Genomic DNA, 26,847 nt, shown 5'->3' on the forward strand with positions numbered 1-26,847 from the left:
CAGAGCCCAAATGACTGTGTGGGCCCCCTGTTTTTCTTAGGCAAGCAGATGTTACACGGTGGTCTTTCCCCACCGCGCCTTGGCGGCAGCTGCCCCAAGCTTCAGCACGTCCCTCAACACGTAGTCCTGGACCTTGGAATGTGCCAGTCTGCAACACTCAGTTGGGGTCAACTCCTTCAGCTGGAAGATCAACAGGTTTCAGACTGCCCAGAGAGCGTCCTTCACTGAGTTGATGATCCTCCAGGTGCAGTTGATGTTCGTCTCGGTGTGTGTCCCGAGGAACAGGCCGTAGAGCACGGAGTCCCGCGTCACGGCGCTGCTCGGGACAAACCTCGACAAACACACTGCATTCCTCTCCAGACTTCCTCTGCATAGGCACATTCCAGAAGGAGGTGTGTGACAGTCTCGCCCCCATCGTAGCCGCTTCAAGGACAGTGTGCGGTGCGGCTGAGAGTCCGGGCGTGCATAAAGGATCTCACAGGCAGAGCCCTTCTCACCACCAGCCAAGCCATGTCTTGGTGCTTGTTGGAAAGTTCTGGCAATGAGGCATTCTGCCAAATGGCTTTGACAGTCTGCTCAGGGAACCGCTCAACAGGATCTGCCCTCTCCTTTTCCTGAAGGGTCTCAAGGACACTACGTGCTGACCACTTCCTGATGGACTTGTGGTCAAAAGTGTTTTTCTTCATAAATTTCTCCACGAAGGACAGTTGGTACAGAATGGTCCAACTACTCGGAGCGTTCCACAGCAGCGAGGCCAGGCCATCCTTTGCAACACCAGGGACAGGTAGAACCTCAGTACGTAGTGACACTTGGTGTTTGCGTACCAGGGATCCAGATGCAGCCACACACAAAGGTGGCCATCAGGGTGAGGGTGGCATTGGGTGTGTTTTTTCCCCCATTGCACCGGTCTTTGTACATTGTGTCTCTTCGGACCCGGTCCCGGTCCATCTTTGGTCTCCACATGAAGTGGAAGATGGCCCGGGTGACTGCGGCGGCACAGGTTCTGGGGATAGGCCAGACCTGTGCCACATACAACAATACTGAGAGTACCTCACACCTGATGAGTCTGTGCACGGACAGCGGATCCGAGCAGAAAATGGCGACGTCAGCCATGTACAGGGAGGCCTTAACCTGCAGGCCCCCAGTGCCAGGAATAGTCACCCCTCTCAGGCTCGCATTCTTCCTGATGGATTCGGCAAATGGCTCTATGCAACACACAAACAAGGCAGGAGAGAGAGGGCAGCCCTGCCTGACTCCAGATCTTACAGGGAAGCTATCTGATTCCCACCCATTGATTGAGACTGCACTGACAATGTTGGTGTAGAGCAGTCTGATCCAATTAGCGATTCCCTCCCCGAAGCCCATTTTGGAGAGGACATCCGTCATATATGTATGCGATATCCTGTCAAAGGCTTTCTCCTGGTCCAGGCTGATGAGGCAGGTGTCCACCCCCCTGTCTTGCACATAGGCGATCGTATCTCTGAGGAGTGCAAGACTCTCAGCGATCTTCCTGCCCGGTACAGCACAGGTTTGGTCAGTGTGGATCACTGATCCCAGAGCAGACCTGACCGGTTGGCGATGACCTTTGACAAGATTTTGTAGTCTGTGTTTAACAATGAGATTGGTCTCCAATTTCTAATTTCCTCCCTCTCCTCCTTCTGCTTGTAGATGAGGGTGAAGATGCCTTTCCTCATGGATTCACTCATGGTACCTGCCTGAAGCATACTGACATACATCTCCAGCAGGTCCTGGCCAAGCAAGTCCCAAAGAGCAGAATAGATCTCGACCAGTAAGCCGTCGCTTCCGGGAGTTTTATTCTTTTTGAAGGACTCGAGGGCCTTGGTCAGCTCATCTAGAGATAGCGGCTGGTCCAGCCTCTCTCGTGTTCCGTTGTCTAAGACCTCCGTGATAGAGGACAGGAACGACTAGGAGGCCGCGCTGTCGGTTGGCTTCAAGTCATACAGATTGGCATAGAAGGATTTTCTGATCCTCATGAAGTCAGGCTGAGATGACGTTATCGAGCCATAAGTTACCCCTTAGGTCCCTTTTATATCTTTTACCTCTCACCCTAAACCTATGCCCTCTAGTTCTGGACTCCTCTATCCCAGGGAAAAGACTTTGTCTATTTATCCTCTCCATGCCCCTCATGATTTTATAAACCTCTATAAGGTCACCACTCAGCCTCTGGCGCTCCAGGGAAAACAACCCCAGCCTATTCAGCCTCTCCCTCTCGCACCTTCTGGAAGAAGAAAGTGAGCACGTCTTGTCCTGCTCCACGGAATGGACTCTGGACCGGAAGATTATCTTGGAGGTCTCCGAGGCAAAGAACGAGGCTTGCTGGCCCTTCACCTCCTGGACGTCCTCCGTGATATTGACCCCCAACGTCTGCAGCAGGAGCAGATTCTGCATACTTTCCCAGAGCTGGGACAGTTTTCCCCGCTTCTCTCTCACCTCCTGAAAACCTTTGAGGATGAAGAACCTCTTGATGTTCCCTTTTACTGTTTCCCACCAGTCCGCTGGGGACTCAAAGAGGGGCTTCACGGTTCTCCAACCTGCATAATCCCTCTCGAGCTCTTTGATGTTTCCTGGGGTTAACAGACAGTTGCCCAAGGCTGGAATCAAACCTGGATCTCTGGCACTGTGAGGCAGCAGTGCTAACCACTGAGTCACCGTGCCGCCCTTTTCTTTAAGTGGATGTGACGGATATCAAATTAGCCATCACCCTATTGAATCATAGAATCACAGAATCCCTTCAGTAGTGGGTTGGGGAATGGTTCTGGGTGGGATACTGTTTGGAGGGTTGGTGTGAACTTGTTGGGCTTAATGGCTTTGTTCCACACTGTGGAATGATTCTATGATAAATTAACTGACAGGAGGTTCCAGGTCTTTGCTTCAACAAGGAATTGTTCCACCTCCTGGAGCCAAACATGGCAGCCAAATTCTGAATTTGTTTGACCTCCACATCCCTTGCAGACATTCACAAGAAATGTAAGAGAAGCACCAATGGTTTAGAGGGACAAGAAGACAACAATTTAAGGTGAGAGGAGAAAAGTGACCTGAGGGGCATTTTTTTTTACACAGAGGGTGGTCCATGTATGGAACAAACTGTCAGGGGAAGTGATAAAGGTGGGTACAATTACAACATTTAAAAGTCATTTGGACAAGTACATGGATAGGAAAAGTTTTGATGGATATAGTCCAAACCACAGGCAAATGGGGCTAGTTCAGTTTAGGATACCTGGTCAGTAATGAAACATTGGACCAAAGGGTCTGTTTCTGTGCTGTATGACTCCATGACTCTATACTACAACATGTACATACTTAGTGCCTTTACATATGAACATAAATAAACATATGGTTCTCAAAGAAATGAATTAATTAAACAGAGATATGGAATGTATTCGCAGATAATGCCATTTTAACACAGTGAGGTCCACATGACATTAAAATGGATAATTTTTGGATTGCATTCCCCTGAATCAAAAGATTCATTAACCAGAAATACAGATTAGAACATCACTGGCGTGCTGTATGTGATAATTAAACCACATGATCCACAGTAAGTGCTTACTCTGTGTGAGGCTGTGCCCCAAATATATGCATTTGAAAAATCGACCTTAATGATTCTTGCAAAATTCAGTCATTAATTTCTGAAAAAGCTGTTGCACACTTGACAAACAGATGCTTCCTTGTGATACCTCATGGATAAGCAATAAATAGGGCAAATGATACAGCACAACATCTATATTTGAACATTATAATCACAACTGTAAGATTGGCTGCAAACTCATAGCAACAAACTGAAATTTCACAAGCAGTCAAAGCAGGTAAAATTTTGGGGCTAAGATGAAGGATTTCACTCAAAGGGAACAAGGTTTATATAATCAAAATAACTAAATGGTAAATCACATGAAATTACAAAAAAAAGTGGTTTTATTTAAAATCAATAACAGGCTATGAGCAAGACCAAAAGTAAGAGAAACAAATGGATATCCATGCGCAGATTTATATCTGATATGATGAATGTAATAGTGTTGCAGTTTGACCATTTTTAATGCCAACAATACTTTTATGTGGGTTATTTGTTGCACATAATTTTAGTACAAGAAAAAAAGCTACATTTATACAACATTTATTATCCCAACAAAACACATCAAATTTCTTCAAAGATAATGAATTATTTTTGAATCAGCTTCTCTGCTATTTTTGTTGGCAACAAAAATAATTTGCACACAGCAGCACCCACAAAGACCCAAATGAGATGATGGTTTTTAGTGATGTGATTGAGGATAACAAGTTAACAAGATACATATATAGATGAGAAAGACATGAATGAGGAGAATATTTCTAAAACCTTAAAATCTGCAAAGTAATGATAAGCTGATAGTACTGATGCTGAAATAAGCTTAAAAACTGCCTTGAAACAAGATACAATTTATTGGTTTGACTTATTTATCAGTATCTGACTTTAACTGAGTGAAGGAATCAGAGGAAGTTGAATAAAATGAATTGAACAATTTAGGTTTAAGTGGAAGTGTGCACAGGAACAATACTTTATCTCTTACCTTATCTCTTGCCAAAACACAATAAAGTTAGCCACTAGCTCACATTCCTTGAAGGTGACAGTAGGCAGGTCTGATACTATACAGTATTTCCCTGACTAGTGATAAACTTCTTCCAACAAATGGGGTGTAAAATATTGAAGGAATTGCCTGGGATTGGATAATGAGTTTTCTAGTTTAATCAGGTTTGTCCCTTGTGGTCATGCACGTATGTTCTCAATCTGAAGATGGTTTTTAATGAATTTACAATTCAGACAGTGAAACAAGTTTCAAAGTATTTTTTAACAAGTCAAAAATGTGATTTTGCAAGTGGCTTGGTGGTGTATTTTCTGAACAAATGTCTATGAATGCTGTCTGACCTGCTGTGATCCCCTGCATTGCATTTTCATGTCTGAGCAAATGTTCAGCCTGATCCAATAGTGTATCCTTTGTACTGATCTACATACAAGGAATATAGAAAAAGGATTTAAATCTATGGTTAGACTTGACATATTAAGAAAATGCAAATTTATGTGTCTACAAAATATACCTTTACAAGATGATATTCAAGTTATGATATTCAAATTGATTGTTTATGTCTAATTACATTTATGTGCACTTACTTCCTATCTGCAAACCCTGTTTCCTGTTGCCATGATTTTCATTACATCTTACATTACTTGCATCTCAGAACCTCACCAGAATAAGAGTGGCCAGCTGTGAGTGACAAGGGTAGGGAGTGGTGGAACATCACATCTACAATACTTCCATTCATTGTATCTCAGAAATACAGAGTTGTGAAAAGGCCATCGTATATATATTTATTTTTCATTCAGTTCCACTTTGAAGGCTTAATCACAATTTTGAATGTGAATTTCCTCTTCCAACATCCTACGCATTGGTTAAGTCAGGAGAAATCTCCCCAACTACCCCAAAAAGTCAGATACATAAACATCCCATGTATCTCACCCAAATGTATGTGTCCTGACTCATTTCCACCAATGTTACAGTGGTGTATAATGAAGCACCACAGGTTTTAATCTAATTATCCACATTACATTTACAGACCTGATGCACTTTATAGGAATGCACAATGCACCATTCTTACTTGAGACACCAATGGAGTGAAATGCCAAAGTTATGGAAAAGATTGTCTCTAATTATCAGAATTGTTTACAGCCATACCCAACATTGGACAAAAGTCATTCTTTATAATATCTAAATATGAGAGAACAATTCAGACCACTCCCTCAGAAACAGATTTACATATTTTAGTGCATTTGTTATTTTTCAGGCGGCTTTACTTTCAGACAACAGGCTCTGAACCACCTCATTGGGATTAAAAGCCAAAAGATAACATGCTGGGGCTCTGTACTGATGTTCACAACTCTGCAATTAGATCCTTTCAATACAAAAGGTTACAAAACAACCTAATTACTGGTGCTATTGATGCTCATAATAATGTTGCCATTTCATATGCATGCATTTGGCCCCTATTGAGCTCCCTCAGTCATTTTCCATGCTGGGTGATTGTACGGTGATGACATTGTGATCAGAGCTATTCAAACACTGAAAACAAATGACCAACCAGAGAAATAAAAAGTCCCACTAATGACTAATTGAGCAAGTCATTGCTGTAAGAATGAAACATAAATACAGTATTTGGGATTTCCATATGGCCTTATGCCATCATCAACTTCAAACTGAACAGAACGCTAATAGAAACCCAGATTTAATATGGCTAGCAAACAGTTTGGAAAATGTTAGTTATTTAGGAATGAAATTTCTGCTTTATTAAACAAAATGAAATCATGCTGCACAAATAATGCGTTACCAAAATGCACTTTTAGAATTTATATACATTAAAGCCCCACATTACTCATTTGCCATCCATCACAGAAAATATAATTCATTTGATGTGATATTGAGAAACAACTGAAAGCACTAAATACTGTAAAGGTGATGGGACAGGGCAATATTTCAGCAATACTATTGAAAAGCTTGTTGTGCCCCTAGACAAACTATTCTACTGCAGCTACAATAGTCACATCTGCCCAGCATCATGAAAAATTTCCCAAGTAAGTCTTATGCCCAAAACTAGATCACCCCATGTTATAGCTACAAAAGCAGGTCAAAGGTAAGAGTTCTGCTACAAATAACTCACCTTCTGACTCCACAAAACCTTTCCACCACTTACAGTGCATAAATCAGGAGTACAAAGGAATGTTCACTGATAGGCTGAATGTGTGCAGCTCCAACAATACTTAAGAAGCTTGACACAATCCAGGACTAAGAAGCCCATTCACAAATATTCACCGCTACTACCATCAATATACAGTAGCAGCAGTATGAATCATCTCCAAGATGCACTGCAGAAATTCGCCAAGGCTCATTAACATCTTCCAAACTTGCACACACTACTAATTAGAAGGGGTACATGTGTGGAAGAAATGGTCTCTAATTCAGGAAGTATGGCACCAGTACGTGGGACAGGCTTAATTTGAATCATACTAGGACCAGTATACTCATGAATTGTATAAGTAGGATTGAAGAGACAGCTTTAACTAATTAATGAAAGAGGGATTTCAATGGAAAGCAAGTCTATAAACTCAAAAAGAATTGAGAGAGCAAAGGCACAGGGTAGTGAGGGAACAGACAATCTTTTCAGTGTGACAGGAAGAGGTAGAAAATATATGCAGAAGAACATAGCAGAAATTAGAACAAGAGTAATTATGGTAATAAGGAACTGTTTAAGGCTGTTAATCTGAATACACACTGCATTTGTAAAAGGACAGATGAATTCATGGCAAAAACAGATATAAATGAAAATGTTGTGACAGCTATTATGGAGATTTCACTGCAGGGTGACCAAAACTGGGAACTCAATATTCTAGGATGTTCAACATTTTGGAAGAACAAGCAGAAAGGAAAATAAAATGAATAGCATTGTTGAAAAAGGAAGGTGTCAATGAGTGGTGATATAGATGCAATAGATCATGATGGGAAATTGGGTTTGGGTACAAATACAGAATAACCTGGGAAAGAGTTCATAGTTGGGGTTACCTCTAGGTCCAGGAAGGGTTACCCCACTACAGGACAAAGTGAAAATTAGGAAATAATGAAGGCATGTAATCATAACAATATAATTATTGTGGGAGATTTTAAGCTGCAGAATACCTGGACAAATCAGATGGGCAAGGGTATCATAGAAGACAAAGTTGTAGATTGTATCAGGGATTACTTTTTAGACCTGTATTTTAAACAAGCTCCTGGTGCCCAAACTATTTTAGTTATTTAACTTGTAATGGGGTAGGATTAATAACGTTTTTCAAAGTTAAAGAGCATCTTAAGGAATGGTGATTACAAGATGACAGAAACTTAAATAATGTTGAGGGAGAGCAACTTTTGTCCCAAATCAGTGTCCTCACTTATTAAATAAAATAATCACAGAAATATGAAGAAAGATTTGTCTAAAGTGGGCTGGGAAAATAGACTAAAGGAAGATCTGCAGATAAGCAATAGCAAATATGTAAGCAGGTATTTCATAATGCTGAGCTAAAAATTATTCTAGCCAAAAAGAAGGACTCAATGAGAAGGAGAGACCATCCATGGTTAACAAAGACAGTCAACAATTTTGGAATATCTAATCAAAGACCATGTCAAACAAAGAGCAAAATCTAGTGGTAGGTCAAAGGTTTTTTTTGTCTTTAGGAATCAGCAGCAAATGACTAAAAAGCTAAGGTAGGAAGTTGATTGTGAATGTGAATTGGCAACAAACATAAAAATGACCAGCAAGGGCTTCTCTGGATATGTATAAGGAATGAGTAGCTAAAGAAAGCTTGGGACCCTTGGATGAAGAATTAATAACAGGGAGCTGAACACAACACATAATTTAAACAAATATTTTCCATTGGTCTTCGTGGTGGAGTATATTGTAAACATCACAGAGATATCAGTCAAGCACAATTCTACTAGGAGAAAAAAATATTATAAAACTTTGTCATAAGGGACAAAATATTTGACAAATTAAGGGATTAATGTCAGACAAGTCATCTATTGTTTTTAAAAGCAGAGTTGGTGGATTATTGGTCAAAATATTCCAGAACTCACTGGATGCTGGGAGAATTCCAGCAGATGATAATATGATACTAATTTTCAAGAAGGGAAAGAGACAGAAAACAGAAAGCTACATGCCAATGGATTATCAGCTGCATACGAAAATGCTAGAACTCATATAAAAGGAAGAAGTAGCAGAACATTTAGAAAATCTTAATGCAGTCAAAGAAAGTCAAAACTGTTTTGTGAAAATGAAATCACGTTCGACAAATTTCTGACAGATCTTTAAGGATACGACAAGAGCTGATAAAAGGGAACTGGTTGATGAAGTATATTTAGATTTTGAGGAAGCAATCAAAATTTATTCCACATGATAGAAGGTCACAGCATTATGGAGAATGAATTAACATGGACTGAGAATTGGTTAACACACAGCAGAGGGCCCTGTGACAGGCAGTCTATATCATTCATTGAGTGAAGCAAGAGTGATGAGGACTCCTACAGAGGAGCAGACAGACTGGTGGCTTATATGAGTGGGACTTGAGACATAAATAGAAAGAAGACTTTTTTACTAAAGAAGTTTTAAGGGCACAGTAAAAGTAAGTACCCATGTTCTATTTGGTCCTGATATGTTACAGATTTGCACATCCTGCAATATGTGAGAATACCTGAGACACTCCCATTGGTTTGGATGACTGTGAGTGCAGAAGACACCTCTGGTTGGAGCAACTCAAGGTGTTGGTTTTGAAGCTTCGGCAGTAGCTGGGGGCATTACATTATATTCAATGATCTTTGGCAAATTTCTGCAGTGTATCTTGTAGATAGTATTATGATGAACCTATTCTTTGAATAAGGTTAGGTTGTCCTTGGTCCTTGGTCCTTGTGCTCGTTGTTGTGGTTCTGTTCGCCGAGCTGGGAATTTGTGTTGGAGACATTTCGTCCCCTGTCTGGGTGACATCCTCAGTGATTGGGAGCCTCCTGTGAAGCGCTTCTGTGATGTTTCCTCCAGCATTTATAGTGGTTTTTCTCTGCCGCGACAGAGAGAAACCACTATAAATGCCGGAGGAAACATCACAAAAGCGCTTCACGGGAGGTTCCCAAGCACTGAGGATGTCACCTAGACAGGGGACGAAAAGTCTGCAACACAAATTCCCAGCTCGGCGAACAGAACCACAACAAAATACTTATATAATGAAAGGGGTGTGGCCAGCTGTCGCAGCTCAGTTTTTTTCTTGGGTTTGTTTAAAATGCAGCAGTGGGTGTTTGAGGAAAGGCTACTGGACTCTTTCTCTCTCTCTGACTTCATTCTCGTAAGAACTTGTGTTTCATTTTACCTTTTGTGCCAAGGGTTGTTTATGGGATTATTGCAAGCATTTTGGAACAGCATCATTAAGTTGGGATAGTCTGATGGGTTTTCGCATAGGATAAGTGATCCGGTTTTCTGTTTTCTGTTCTTTGTATTTCATTCAGTAATCTTGTAAATAAATTCTGTTTTGTTTAAAACTAAGTGATTTGACCAGCTGATTCTCTCCTGCAATATCCACTTTCCGCCTGCTTAAAACAACTTGCAAAGTTAGGGTCTGAGCTACCTTCTTGAAATGTTTTGAGGGGTCAGGCCTGGTTTGTGGATGCTGTGCCAATTAAGCGGGCTGCTTTGGCCTGGATGGTGAAAAACTTCTTGAGTGTTGTTGGAGCTGCACCCATCCAGGGAACATTTCATCACACTTGTGACTTGTGCATTGTAGGTGGTGGACAGGCTTTGGGGAATCGGGAGGTAAGTTACTCTCCGCGGTATTCTGACCTGCTCTTGTAGCCATTGTGTTTATGTCAGGTGTCCAGTTGAGCTTCTGGTCAATGGTAAAGCAAGGATGTTGACAATGGGGGATTCAGTGATGGTAACCAAAATAACTTCACAAAGGCCGGCATCCCATCACCAAGTCGCCCTTTATTTACACGTGGTGAGCCCTTGACACTGATCCAGGTTCCTCAGACTCAGCCTTCAGAGCAAACAGGATGTCTGACACTCCTGTTCCTTTCTATCAGGCAGGGTTCCTTGAATGGACCAGATTAACAGCTCCCGTCAGGGAACTCATGTTCTATGAGGTTCAACTGGCTGACCTCATTACAATCATTACATTACCACCACTAAATGTCAAGGAATAGTGGTTAGATTTATCTTATTAGTGATGGTCATAGCCTGGAATTTGTGTGGCACGAATGTCACTTACCACCAGTCACCCCAAGTCTGGATAGTGTCCAGAGCTTATTGCATTTGAGCATGGACTGCTTCCCAATCTGAGTCACGCTGAACATTGTGCAATCACCAGCGAACATCCCCATTTCTGACCTTATGATGGAGACAAGGTCATGATGAAGCAGCTGAAGATGTTTAGACCTACAACGTAAACATAGTAGGCAATGTGGCCCCCACCATAACCTCTCATTGGATTAAATGTTCTCACCACATGGTAGGATAATAAATTCTATCCTGGTAGTTGTGAAAAAAAACACTAAAAGTAATTAAACAAAAATATGAAAACACGAAAGCTAATGGAACGGTAGCCCTTATCTCTAGATGGTAACAATTCAGAAGTGAGGAAGGAATGCTTCAGTTGAACTGAGCCTTGATCAGCACACATCTCGAGGCTGTGTTTGGTTTTGGGCTCCAGAATGAGATATTAACTTTGAAAGTGAACAAATTTACCAAAATATCAAAGTTTAAAGAATTAAATTATGAGAACATGTGGCTTCAACTTGTCTTCTATTTCATTTAGTAGGAAGACTAAGTATTTAAAATAATTAAGGGACTCGTAATTTCTGTAATGGTGAAAACCAGAAAACGATTAAGTGTAAAGTTAGGGCACTTGAGAGTAAAATCAGGAAGCTCCTTGTTAGATGAAGAGTAGCAGAACCTGAAAGTTGCTTTACCAGTGATCTATGGAGGTTGGATCAATTGAATTTGTCAAGACTGAATTTGTTAGATTTTCGTTCAGCGGTGCAGCATATAGATGGTCAAGTGGAACTGAGACAGAGAAATGATCAGAGCAAGTTGAATCTACTCAATGGTCCACTTCTGTTCCTAATCTTTCTACAATATTATTCACTTGTTAGAGGGCATTCAATGAATAAGAGTAACTATGATAGGTGTTTCAAAGGATTGTATGACCTCTGCAGAAGCTGGCCAATTTCCAATATAAAAACCTCCAGTTTAAATATTTAGTTATTCATATGTTGCAGCAATACTTTGTTATTTTAGATAATTGGAGAAGTAATGAAATAAACGTTATCTTAATAAGAAACAGTGATAACTAAAGAGTAAGGGAAATAAGTGGATTGTAACTAAATGATTCTTACTATAACTTATCACATTCCAGTAGACAGTCCCCTCGCATTGATGTGGAGATAATGCTGTTGTTGCAGTTAACAGAGTGGCAGACCTATCACCACTTATCTCAAACACTTAGAGTGCAGTCTCTATAAGTTCAAGGTTCTGTACAATTCTAATCTGCTGACTCAGACCTCTACACAGAATTTGCTGCTTCATAATTTTCTGAAATATTGTTTGTCAGTGTTTTTCTGATCTTTTAGATGTGTAATATATATTAAGCCATGCACTGCGGTGGCCAGTATAATTAAATGTCATCTTGCTGTCATGTATAGCATTTAAGTAATTGATTTGACCCTGCAGTAACTGTTCAATATCAGTTGCTTTTACAGGACCAAAGGGAAGTGGGTGGCATTGTGGATAGTAATTCAGAGACCCAGGCAAATGTTCTAGGGATAGGGATTTACCCTCCATAGTGAAACCATTGTCAACTGTAATGAAAACCCCATCTGATCCATTCGGTGTTCTTTAGGGTTAAGAAAATCTGCCACCTTGGGTGGCACATTGACTCAGTGAGGCACTGTTGCTTCACAGTTCCAGTGACCTCAATTCGATTCCACCCTCGGTCGGCTGTCTGTGTAGAGTTTGCATGTTCTCCTTGTGTATGCATGGGTTTCCTTCTGGTACTCTAGTTTCCTCCCACAGTCCAAAGGAGTGCAAGTTAGGTGGATTGACCATGAGAAATGCAGGGCTACCGGTATAGGATCAAGGGTGTGGATCTGTGTGGGATGTTGTCTAGAGGGTCAGTATGGACTCGATAGGTTGAATGGTCTGCTTCCACATAGTAGGCATTCTATGATCTTCACATGGACTGACCTATATGAAACTCCAACTCCACAGCAAGGTAACTGATTCTTAAGTGTCCTCTGAAATTGCTGATCAGTTCTATCTAACCACTATGAAGTCCAATAAAGGGAATGAAACTGGATGGAATGCCTGGTTATTCCAGTAACAGTTGTAACAGGCAATGCATTAACGCTTCCTCAATGGCACTCACTAAACATAAACTGCACCACCATCCCATCCTCACCCTTTGCTGTCACTGGGCTGGTGGTGACTCAGGTCTTTTGGGAGCAGCACTTTGTGAATCAATAATCCACTTAACGCTAACTCCAGCATGGCAGTCTGGGAATTTGAATTCAGATGAGAAGAAATACAGAAATTCAAATCTAATACCGCTAAAGAAAAATAAACTTGTAAATGTCCTTGACATCATTCCCAAAATGTCCTGAATGTGATTACAGTCTTGCATGAATGTGGTTGACTCGTGACTACAGCAAACCACTCAGTTGTATAACCACCTGCCAGTGTAACTAGAGGTCTTCAATAAAGGATGAAAGATGGGCAGAAAAGAGAATAGGGAAAGCAAAAAGGCTCAGGATGCGAGAACTGCCAAAGAAGAAATTTGAGAAGCAGAAAAGCTAAGGGAACAGGTTAGAGCCTGTGGTGGAAAAGTAGAGGGATGGGAAGAAGGCAAAGAGATGCAACAAATAAGTAAGAGCTGTAGAAACTTACACAGCTAGAGAAGGGGAAGGGCAGTAATTTAAGTATTGAAAAATTATTTTCTAATCAATCTTGTTCAGAGATGTTTTATACACCTGTGGAGCAGGGGGGAATTGAAGCCGGGGACATTATGACTGTACCACAAGACCCCTCAAACCCAGTTCTTTTTTCTAAATCACCCTGTTCAGAGATGTTATCGCACATCTCTCAAGCACACCATACTTGAGCCCAGGCCCCCTGACTCACAGGTACAGATGTGCCACAAGAACTGAAAGGAGATTGACGATATATGCTTTGACTTAGCACTCCCACCCCTCTCCTGCCAACAGCTCTGGTTAAATCCTCCACATAAACCATGATGAATTTTTGGCATTTTGTCAACAGGGAACAACAGCTCTTACAATAGCGTTTTATAGGATGTGATGGTGTGAAATATGTCACAAAATATATTAGAAGGAAGCACTGATTCATTTCTGGTCTCACTCCGACACTGCCTATAAAAAGAATTTAATGCAATCAGGTGATGATATAACCAATTACCTAAGTTTTAAGCTATACTTGGTTTCTAATGCTATTAACTGTGTATTCTCCATGGTAAAGCTTCTACCAATCAGTGTCCACATGTCAAACAATAGGCACTTCCCTCTCATACAATATGAAAGTTGTTTTTCTTTTACTTTGGTATCTAGGAGAAAGTGAGGACTGCAGATGCTGGCGAGTCAGAGTCGAAAAATGTGACGTAGGAAAAAGCACAGCAAGTCAGACAGCATCCAAGGAGCAGGAGAATCAACGTTTCGGACACAAGCCCTTCATCAGGAATGTGGAGGGGGTAGGGGGCTGAGAGATAAATAGGAGGGTGGGGGTGTAGGTTTGGGTGATGAAGTCTTGGAGATGAGAGGTGGAGGAAGAATGGAAGAAAACCTCATCTTTCACCTTGTGACCCTACAACCACATGGCATTAACGTCGACTTCACTATCTCCCCATAACCCACCTTATCCCAGATTCTCCAACTCAGCACCGCCCTCTTGACCTGACCTACCTCTCCATCTTCATTCCCACTTATCTACTCCCACCGATCTATCACAATCAGCTCCCACCTGTATCCACCTTCTCCCTCCATATTCTTGACGAAGGGCTTGTGCCTGAAACGTTGACTCCCCTGCTCATTGGAGGCTGCCTGACCGGTTGTGCTTTTCCAGCACCACACTTTTCGATTTTACTTCGGTATTTCTTACAAATCATTCTGTTGAATGCAAGACAAAAAAATTTCAACAAAGTATGGCTTTTTACAAGAATACGCAAGTTCTACACTACCAAATAACTATTGGAATGATCTAAGTGCAAATATCAGAAAGAAAGATTCTTACAGATTGAATGTTCAGGGAAGATTCGGCCTATCTCCACACCAAAGCTTCTTGAACAGTCATCATGGCTGTAATCAGTTTCCACCTGAAGATTCTATCTGTTCATTCCATGCAGTTTGCTTTAGGTAATGTCTTTCATTGAGAACATTGAAACAAATTGCTGATTCACTTCACTTAACACAGGGTCCCTAATCACATGTCTTCAATAGTCTTGTACGATGTCCTCTTCTTTGACACTTCTACAGCCTTCTGCTTCTAAAGCTTTCTTCTCACTGACTTGTGAGCAACTCAGGAATTATCCCCAGCCCTGACTACTGGAGATTGCTAATAATAGGAGAAAGTGAGGACTGCAGATGCTGGAGATCAGAGTCGAAAGTGTGATGCTGGAAAAGCTCAGCAGGTCAGGCAGCATCCGAGGAGCAGAAGAATTCGACATTTCGGACATAAGCCCTTCATCAGGAACAGATGAGGGGCTTATGCCCAAAGCCTTGATTCTCCTGCTGTTTGGATGCTGCGTGATCTGCTGAGCTTTTCCAGCACCACACTTTTTGACTGCTAATAATAACACTTCTGCTGTTATGGTTTCCTTCTCTCTGCTTGAACATCCTTCTGGGTCCTTCTCTCTCAGTCTCTTTCTGTTGGCCATAAAACAAAAGTCAGCAAACATCTTGGAAATTAAGCCCCCGGTTACTTGCTGATCATTTAGCTATAATCATGAGTTCTTTTGAATGCCATTTTGAACTTACTCTTTAAAATGACTTTCTGACCATTTTTAAAAAGATAAGTCAAACCTTCATAGAACTGAAAACTAAATCCATTTTTCCTCCATTTTTAAACCAACGTTCCCAAACAACAGTAATATATATTCTGAAGCTTCATTATACAGTCATACTACCTAAAGCAAGCATCAGCACAGCCTAGAAGCCTTTAATTACCCAGTTTCTGAATAATGCATAACCATAACTATCTAAGATTATAACTTGTTTGCTTCTATGTTTAACAGATCAAGAACTGAAAGCACATAATTTAAAATACATAAAGAACGATGGAGAAAGTAAGGACTGCAGATGCTGGAGATCAGAGTTGAAGAGTGCGGTGCTGGAAAAGCACAACCAGTCAGGCAGCATCCGAGGAGCAGGACAGCCGATGTTTTGGGCATAAGTCCTTCATCAGGGCTTATGAAGAACAATGGGTTGATTTTAAAGTGGCGTTAGCTAATGTTCAATTGAGGTATATTCCTAGATATGATAGAGATAGAGAAAATTAATCCAAAGGTCCCTGGATTCTGAAATAGATTTAGATTGAGATGCAATAGAAAAGGGTACATATGTCAGAAGTCAGATGAATAATACTCATCCTATAATGAAATCAAGGGCCATTATAACAAGTTTCAAGAGGAAAGTGAAAAGACACAGGTAAGAGAAAAGAAAGTGTGTGAGAAGAGACTAGCACCAAACAAAATAACAAAATGTGAAAGTCTTCCATAGACATTGGAACAGCAAAAGGATTGTAAAAGTGGGATTTATGCACCTACGTGGGTATTTGTGCATTGTGGCAGACATTGGCTGAAGTGCTAAATTAGCACTTTTGTATTTCCTTTTACTGAGGGTGAATACGCTAACCAAATTTCTGATAAGTAGAAATGTTGTTGAGACACTGGATTGACTAAACATTGGCAGAAATGAGGTGTGAGATACACAGGCAACATTTCAAATTCATAAGTCACCATCATCAGATAGGGAGCATCTGAGGATACTGAGGAAAATGAAAGTGGAACTTGTGAAAGCACTAGCTATAATTTTCCAAGTTTCATTAGATATGGAAGTGGTGCCAGAGAACAGGAGAATTGGAAATGTTTCAGTGTTTGTTAAAAAGAGGTGTAGAAAGGTGAAAAAGGGCTTATGCCCGAAACGTCGATTCTCCTGTTCCCTGGATGCTGCCTGACCTACTGCGCTTTTCCAGCAACACATTTTCAGCTGTAGAATTTATAGCACTATAGTAAAGACAGACCATCCAGTTTAACTTCAGCACTCGTTAATCTTTTAGAATTGTAAGTTGGGACAAAATTAACAGTCATTTAGAAAAGTGTGCATTCATTAAGAATGTATTAATCTTAATTAAGATTTGTTCAGGGTAAATCATGCTTTGTTAACTCATTTGAGATTTTTGATGAACAAATGTGGTTAATATGTTAATAATGATGATGGAGTGAACATAAACTTCTAAAAGACGTTTAATAAACAGTTGCACAATAGACTTATCAGCAAAGTTAGATCAAACGGATTAATAGAGACAACAGATATAAAATTGGCTGAGTAACAAGAAACATGGAGTCATAGCAAATGGGCTTTCTTGGTGTGAAGAATGATTTATATGGGAGTTGCACAGTGTGGGGTGTTTGCTTTTCCTGAAACACTTTCAAAATTTACAGATGACTAAAATCATGGAAGTATTATGAACTGCATGGAGAATAACGTGGAGCTTAGAAAGGACACAGCCAAACTGGTAGAATAGGCACACAAGTGCCTCATGAAATGTAATGGAGAGAAGGGTGAAGTAATTAACTTTCTTAGGGAGAATACAAAGACAATGTAAAATAGAAATACAATGCTAAAGTGGGTAAAGGAGCAGAGGGATTTGGGGTTGTACATTTTGAATTAAATTAATGAATTAATTAACTAACTGGCAACCTCATAAAGAATAAGTGTCTCTTTATAGATATTTTAATAAACCTGTTCAGACAGGTTTCAATACGCATCTGGGGCAGCTGGACCTACGAGCACAGGTCTCCAGGCTCAGAGATAGGGACACCACCATAGTGCCACAGCACCTCCTAGAGCTGCATCAGGACATTATTTAAATTGGCCACAATGCACTGAGCTCTAAGCAGCAGAAGAAAAATACCTGTACAGCGTATTCAAGAACAATATGTACCCGATGAACACAGTCCACTGATTTTTAAACAACAAACCCAACAAGAAGACACAACTTGCCCAGAGACTCTAGCCACACTACCATACATCATTGACATCTCAGAGATGACTACCAGACTGCTCTGACCCCTTGGCATCATGGTAGCCCACAAACCTACCAATATACTGAAACAGCTATTGATGAAAGTAAATGACCCAATACCAACAACCAGCAAAACGAATGTCATTTGCAAAATACCCTGCAAGGACTGCAACAAACACTACATCGGAAAGACAGGCTGGAAACTAGCCACCAGGATACACAAACACAAACCAGCCACTAAAAGACAAGACCAGCTCTCACTAGTATCCTCACACACAGACAAGGAAGGACACCACTTCGACTGAAACAACACTTCCATCCTAGGACAGACAAAACAGAGACATGCACGGGAATTCCTAGAGGCCTGGTATTCAAACCAGAACTCCATCAATAAATGCATTGACTTAGACTCCATTTACCAACCTCTGAGAAAAAGAACTGGAAATGATATCACCCACCACAACTAACCAAGACACGTAAATAGAAAGCAGAACAGAACACCAACGCTTCACCAGAAGCTCACTGATGATGCTAACCAGCATGGTGATGAAACGTCTGAGAACAAACCTACCAGCTCAGCGAGCAAACTTACAACCTGAACCAGGAGATGGTTAACTAGAATGTCCTATGCAATGTCTGTTCCACATCTTTCTTCACACCAGATGATTGAAGATCAAGAGCTCCAAGTGCAATCAAAGATTGGAGAGTAGCTTCCTCAAATGGCCAAATAGAGACAAAAAAAAGCTCATACATTGAACACAGCTATGAAACATGAACTGCACAGGCTCCAGAAATTAAAAGCACTTTGGAGATCAGGAATGATCTGAGTTTTCTATTGCAATAATGTCTATGCAAGGCCTCCAGCAGAAAAGAGAACAACTTTGACATAGAGTCCCTTCCACCAGGGGCCGTCACCACACCTGGACAACAAAATGGAACACCACAGTGCAGGGACCTGAGAACATATTCTATTGATTATATATATATATATATATATATATACACACAATATATATATAAAACTGACAGGCCCTGAGGCCCTGTAACAAAAAGAGATCTTCAAACAAAATTCCAGAAACTTAAATTAAAATGTTATTTCTGGGGTAATTAATGTATTCCATCCTTGATGATACCCAATGGACACCATGTGTCCACCTTGTGCCAATTTATCTGGACATCCAGGTGTGATCAAAACTGGGAAAGAGGACACGCAGGGCAAATGGCCCCCCTCAACACTCATTGCCTTGACCCATTTATGACCACATTGGTTAGGCCCAGGACCAAGCTAAGATTGTTCTCTGACTTAACTGTCCATCTCCACATGAGGCAACCACAGTCTGGAGAATAGAGAAAAAGTGCAAATAATTTGAGGCATATCCCTGGTAGAAATAGAAATAGAGCTTCAATCAAACACATTCCTAATAAACATGGAACAAGAGGAGGACTCCCATGAAGCTTCCCCTGCGGCCTGTTGCCACATCCAATCAGAATACCACATAGGAACCTCAGGATATTTATGTGCACTAAGTGTAAAATGTGACAGGGCAGGCTGAGAGAGCAATAAAAAACGTATACATGATAGGATGTAGAGTACAAAAACAAGAAAGTTATGGTAAATTTCTACAAAGTATTGGTGTGGCCTCAGCTGAAGTGTTTGTGTCCAGTTCTGGAAACTTCACTTTGAGCAGGTGGTGAAGGCATTGGCAGGGATGTTTATCCAATACACGAGAATGATCTCAGGAATGAGGAAGTTCAGTTGCATGGATAGATTGGACACATATATTAAATCAGTACATTTTAAATGTAATACAATTTGATATCAGAGTTAGGTGTATAAAGCACCGAAATTTTTTTCTGAGATGTGCTAAACATTCTAATCGATGCATTACGGTCACATCTCCTTTTCTGTTAGTGGTAAAGGAAACTGACCACAAAACACATAATTTCAAACTAAACCAACTAGTTAGCTGATCATCTTATATATCAAACAGCAATACACAAAATGAATGTTTATAGATATGCATTGGGCAAGGAATTGACTGCTAAGGTTAACTTACCACCTGGATACTTTAGTTTGTGTAGCTTGGATTTGAAATTGCTATTGATTGACCATATTAATCAGTGAGACAGTAGCTTTAACTTACAATATATACAGTTAATCTTCTATCAGATAAAGCTGCCAACTGGAGACAATTTCAAGATTCAACTGAGCGGATGAAAATACTGCAGATTATTTCCCTATAGACCCACAGTAATTACATGAAAATCGATAAATCTTGAATGAATGTCACTACACATCAGGGCTTTGAAACACGCAAACAATTAGCTTAGCACTTCCACGTTCATTGCAGCACTAAACCCAATAATATTGACGTTTTACATTATAAATAAAAAGATGCAAGCTGAAGTCTAGACTTATTTATGTTATTCAGCATGTAACAGATATCTCGAACATGCATTTTAGTGTGAGCTTTTACATTATATTCTGGTTGATAGGTGATAGCTTGATAGGAGTGTTAATTTGTGCCATTTTCAAATTACACTTTGCTGAGTTAAGCTACTTGTTATAATGTAGATGATGCTACTACGTAGAAAAGGGTGAGGTTTTCTATTTTGTAAGTAAAACAGAGTGGTTGGCACATGAACTCTGATTAGTAAAGGCATTACTATGGAGAATGCAGCAGGGAACAATTACTCCTAAGCCTTTGGCTAAATTCAGGAAAGGCAATTCGACTTGACTTGGTTGGGTCATGCCGTAAGGAATTCACATGTAACAATGATCAATGTAACAAGCCTTTACCTAATTAAGAAAATGAGCAATGCCTGGAAATATTCTTTGGCCTGTGAAAGACCAATCCTGTTTATGAATATATGTAGCTTCTATCAAACACAAATTAGCCACTGTCAGAGAAATTTGCCCAATAAAGTAGAGACCACACAAACCAGATTGGGTGAAATTGACATGCTGTTTATTACAAGCGATATTGCTGGAAGAGAAAATGACTCGGCTGACGCAGGACTAACAGTCTGTACAGGTAGATCAGAATTTCTCTTTGCAGAGCTGAGGAAGAGACCAGGTTTTATAATAATGCTGTACAATAAGGCTAATTAGAAATGGGGAAAATACAATGTATCCAGAAATGCAGTAATCTAGTTATAACGATGGTAATTGGAAAATAGTTATTGGACGAATGTCCTGTTCCTTCACACAATGCAACATCCCAACAGTATCAATGGTTCCATTGCTCTTCGCAGGTAGGTGTTAATGTCACCTCTGAAGTGGTGAGGTGCTTCCATTGTCTTGTCCTGGGAGCAATACTCTTGCTGGTGCCTTTATATCTGACCAGTTCTTTGTGTGGCTTTGGTATTGCTGGGTTGTGAAACTGCCCTCAGGGCTTTGGGATAGCTGTGTTGCTCTGACATTGTTAGTGGGAGCTTGAAGTGTATTCCCTTGTCTGCAAGTGCTGCCTAGTTTGGTTTGTCAGCCTGCTTGGTCCCTGCTGAGGAATTCTAGGTGTTTTTGGTACTGTTGGCCAATTTTGTTTTTGTGGGCCTATTGTGGGTTGGCAGGGTAGCAGATCTTTTCCCACAATTCCCCCTTTTTTGTTTTGCTAAGGGAAGGGGTGAGAAGAGGGCAATGTAGCCAGAGCCAGGTGGATTGTCAGGTGGAGGCTCGGCATCAGACAGGTAGCTCTCAGTCTCCGAGTCTGACCCAGGAGAGGTTATCTCAGATGCAGGGATATTCTCCCAGTGCATTCGTGCTAGCTGAGTGGTGAGGGGGTGGGCAGAGGGTAGCAGTATTGCACATAGGCGTGAACAACATGGTCAGATGGCCAGGACCAGAGCTACATGCCTGGCAATGATAACGATGAGGATTATCAGTCTCTGCAGTAGGGCTGTGACCCATGACCCCAGCCAGGAGGCTGCCCAGTCCCATAAGTCCCAGTGGGAGTTGTGGTCCTGCAGAAGCTGCCTGCCGGATATGTTGGGCCAGGTCTGTGATGTTTTCCTGGGGTCAGGAAAGTAAGTGCAGCAGTCAGCACCAATAAGGGTGCATGTGCCCCCTTTCGCAGTGAGCAGGTAGTCCAGGGCCATCCTGTCCTGCAGAGCCACAGCCTCCACATTCAGCTGGGCGAGTGCGTCTGCTGTGGAGTTTGCCACCTCCTCTAGTGTGGCAGCAGGTTTATGGGCTTTTACCAGTAATCACAGGGTTGCAAAGAGGGGGTGCCATGAGGTAGAGAGCTGCTTCAATGGCAGTGAGAGCTCATCTGCTGCAGGTCATGGGCTTTAGGAATGGAAAGGACTGGGAGTGATAAATGAATGGTACCGCATACCCAACATTGCAGATCCCAGTCCAGGATAAATGCGGCCAGGGGTAGGCTTTGTGGCCACAGATAAAATAAGTTTTAAAATAGTGGTGGAAGAAGATAGACTAGATCTAAAAGTTGAAGTTCTAAATTGGAGGAAGGCCAGTTTTGACGGTTTTAGGCAAGAACTTGCAAAAGCTGATTGGGCGCAGATGTTCACAGGTAAAGGGATGGCTGGAAAATAGGAAGCCTTCAGAAATGAGAAAACAAGAGTCCAGAGTAAGTATATTCCTGTTAGGGTGAAAGGAAAGGCTGGTAGGGGTAGGGAATGCTGGATGACTAACGAAATTGGGGGTTTGGTTAAGAAAAAGAAGGAAGCATATGTCAGGTATAGACAGGATAGATTGAGTGAATCCTTAGAAGAGTATAAAGGCAGTAGGAGAAAAATTAGGAGGGGAAAAAGGGAACATGAGATAACTTTGGCAAATAGAGTTAAGGAGAATCCAAAGGGTTTTTACAAATACATTAAGAACAAAAGAGTAACTTTTGAGAGAATAGGGCCCCTCAAAGGTCAGCAAGATGGCCTTTGTGTGGAGCCGCAGGAGATGGGGCAGATACTACTAAATGAGTATTTTGTATCAGTATTTACTGTGGAAAAGGACATGGAATGTAGGGAAATAGATGGTGACACCTTGAAAAATGTCCCTATAACAGAGGAGGAATTGCTGGATGTCTTAAAACAAATAAAAGTCAATAAATCCCCAGGACCTGATCAGGTGTACCCTAGAACTCTGTGGGAAGATGGGAAATGATTGCTGGGCCTCTTACCAAAATATTTGTATCATCAATAGTCACAGGTAAGGTGCCAGAAGACTGGAGGTTGGCAAACGTGGTACCATTTTAAAGAAAGGTGATAAGGACAAGCCAGAGAACTATAGACCAGTGAGCCTGACATTGTTGGTGGGCAAGTTGTTGGAGGGAATCCTGAGGGACAGGATGTACATGTATTTGGAAAAGCAAGGACTGATTAGGGATAGTCAACATGGCTTTATGCGTGGGAAATCATGTCTCACAAACTTGATTGAGTTTTTTGAAGCAGTAACAAAAAGGATTGATGAGGGCAGAGAGGTAGATGTGATCTATCTGGACTTCAGTAAGGCGTTCGACAATGTTCCCCATGGGAGACTGGTGAGCAAGGTTAGATCTCATGGAATACAGGGAGAACTCACCATTTGGATACAGAACTGGCTCAAAGATAGAAGACAGAAGGTGTTGGTAGAGGGTTGTTTTTTCAGACTGGAGGCCTGTGACCAGTGGAGCGCTACAAGGCTTGGTGCTGGGTTCACTACTTTTCGACATTTACATAAATGATTTGGATGCGAGCATAGGAGATATAGTTAGTAAGTTTGCTGATGACACCAAATTGGAGGTGTAATGGACAGCAAAGAAGGTTACCTCAGATTACAACAGGATCTTGATCAGATGGGCCACTGGGCTGAGAAGTAGCAGATGGAGTTTAATTCAGATAAATGCGAGGTGCTGCATTTTCAGAAAGCAAATCTTAGCAGAACTTATACACTTAATGGTAAGGTCCTAGGGAGTGTTGCTGAACAAAGAGACCTTGGAGTGCAGGTTCATAGCTCCTTGAAAGTGGAGTCACAGGTAGATAGGATACTGAAAAAGATGTTTGGTATGCTTTCCTTTATTGGTCAGAGTATTGAGTACAGGAGTTGGGAGGTCATGTTGCAGCTGTATAGGACATTGGTTAGGCCACTGTTGGAATATTTTGCGCAATTCTGGTCTCCTGCCTATCAGAAAGATGTTGTGAAACTTGAAAGGCTTCAGAAAAGATATACAAGGATGTTGCCAGGGTTGGAAGGATGAATAGACTAGGACTGTTTTCCCTGGAGCGTTGGAAGCTGAGGGGTGATATTATAGAGGTTTATAAAATCATGAGGGGCATGGATAAATGGGCAAAGTCTTTTTCCTGGGGTGGGGGAGTCCAGAACTGGAGGGCATAAGTTTAGGGGCGAGAGTGAAAAGATATAAAAGAGACCTAAGGGGCAACGTTTTCACTCAGAGGGTGGTTTTTTAGATTAGATTAGATTACTTACAGTGTGGAAACAGGCCCTTCAGCCCAACAAGTCCACACCGACCCGCCGAAGCGTAACCCACCCATACCCCTACATTTACCCCTTACCTAACACTACGGGCAATTTAGCATGGCCAATTCACCTGACCTGCACATCTTTGGACTGTGGGAGGAAACCGGAGCACCCAGAGGAAACCCACGCAAACACGGGGAGAACGTGCAAACTCCACACAGTCAGTCCCTGAGGCGGGAATTGAACCCGGGTCTCTGACGCTGCGAGGCAGCAGTGCTAACCACTGTACCACCGTGCTGCCCACCATGTATGGAATGAGCTGCCAGAGGAAGTGGTGGAAGCTAGTACAATTACAACATTTAAAAGGCATCTGGATGGGTATATGAATAGGAAGGGTTTGGAGGCATATGGGCTGGGTGCTGGCAGGTGGGACTAGATTGGGTTGGGATATCAGGTCGGCATGGACAAATTGGACCGAGGTCTGTTTCCATGCTGTACGTCTCTATGACTCTAAGTGCTATTGTAGGTCTGGAGATGGTGGGTCTGGGTCCCTGTCCAGATAGCGGTGAAGGTGATATTCTGGCTGGTCCTGTTGAGAACCTGTAGGTTAAACATGCTGCCATCTGCAGCGGATCGGCGTGCTGCGCGAGTTAGGAGCAGGGAGTCAGTACATTGTCTCCAGCCAGCTTCCCATCCAGATGGCTGTGTGCTTTTTAAACAGATGGATCCCACAGGTGTCCCTTGTGCTTTAGTGTCAGCAATGGTCAGGGCTGGGAGTTCATGGGAAAGATTGTAGGCCGGGTGAAACCACCCTTTAAATTTGTCTAGGCAGTAACCTGCAGACCTCCAGTGGGCTGGGCTGTTGTCCCGTAGTTGGGCATGGCCAGTGTGGTAATTTCAGTGGGTCTAGCCATCATTCCGCCATGTCAGAGATATTTAAGAAGATTGAGGCTAAAGGAATACCCCCATGAGAGTGGACAGGGATCCTACTGCACACCCAGCAGCAGGTCTGATTATATCACTGGGCATACCCATGGGCCATTTTCAGGAGGGTGTTGGCTTGCAAATCACAGCGGGTTATGAAAGGTGCTGCCCCTTGTCCCTGTTTACCTGTGTGATGGTCAGACAGATCAGGCCGAGGATGCTGATGGTGATGACTTCCACAAGCAGCTGGATCCATCCTCAGTGGTTGGAGTGGTGTCTTCCTCTGTGTGGTCCCTGTTCATTGGTTGTGGAGCCCTCTTGCAGAAGGTGGCATGTCAGTTTGGGCTGTCCTTCCAGTTTCACAGCTGTCCGGGTCCTCAGCAGGATCAGGTACAGGCCTTTCCATCTCGGGGAGAAAGAATCCTTTTTTAGTGATCTTATCATGACATAGTGGTCAGGACGGAATGAATAAATGGGCACTGATTAGGGTGTGGGCTTGACTGAGGGGCGCAAAGTGGTGGGGGGATGGGGGCACTCCCTTAGGCTCACCATCATGTGACCTAAATCCTTAGGGACCCACGAGCTCTTATCAATGAGGGGAATATACCGAACAGTGCAGCATGTCCCTTGCCAAGCTATACCTCTGCTGCCACTCCCTGTGTTGGGCAGCGGTAGAGATTCAGGCTGCCCAGTGGCTGCTGTGTCCTGCTGTGAGCTTCTCATGGGCTGTGTGGTAACAAAGGCAGCCACTTCGTTTAGCAGTGGGTCCGGCTCTGGGGCCAGTAGGGGAAGTTTTGGGTACTGTGGGGTGTAGGGGCTGGGGCTGTGCCCGGTGTGAGTGCTAACAGGGTGGTGAAGGTGAGATGAGGGTACGCGGGTGCAGCATATGGTGATGCCGGTTCCTGTGGGCCGGAGGCTGCACAGTGAAACTGACAGACAAAGCGGCCAGTGGAGGAAAGATAAAGTGGGGGATGAAGGGGCCATTGATAACAGGGAAAGCAGGGGGTCAGTGCAGGTAGGGGTGGTGGGGACAGGACCTGGCGTAGCAAGAGCTTGTCTGGTTAGGTGTTTCCCACCCGCAACATGGAATAGTGGGTTTCCGGGTTCTCCAGTATGAGGCCCTCTGGGGAACAGTGAATGCTGGCATTTAGTTTGCATTAGGTCTGTCGGACCAGGAGAGCAACTGGGCAGGTAGCGGAAATGATGGCCGCATCAGGGACAGTGGCTGGTCTGACACTAAAGTTCACAGGTTGGGAGGGTGGCTCTGACATGGGCACTCCTGAAACCCCTACTGTACAGACAGTCTTGGAACTGGGGGCAAGTTCCGCAGAGGGAGGAGCAGATGAGTGGGTGGCCCTGGAATCTACCAGAAAGGAGATGAGCCACACCCCCACTTCCACATCCATCATCAGGTTTTCCAATGGGGAGTTGGAGAGGAATATTGAGACCGCCTGCAAAACCTCCCTCTCGCGGCTGCTCTAGTTTGTTTCGGGGCACAGGGGAAGGGATCAGTCAGAGTGTAGGCTGCCATTGTGGGATGTTGGGCTGCTGCTGCTGTGCCTGTGGGGAACAGGGGAAGACAGAGATGCCTGGCCGTCCCTGCTTGGGTGGTAACCAGCGGTGTTTAGCCAAGTGTCCTGTTTTGC

The sequence above is a fragment of the Chiloscyllium plagiosum genome, unplaced genomic scaffold (genome assembly GCF_037043375.1).
Source record: "Chiloscyllium plagiosum isolate Xiang-an unplaced genomic scaffold, Cpla_swu_hap1 HiC_scaffold_5, whole genome shotgun sequence".
In the NCBI taxonomy this organism is placed as follows: domain Eukaryota; kingdom Metazoa; phylum Chordata; class Chondrichthyes; order Orectolobiformes; family Hemiscylliidae; genus Chiloscyllium; species Chiloscyllium plagiosum.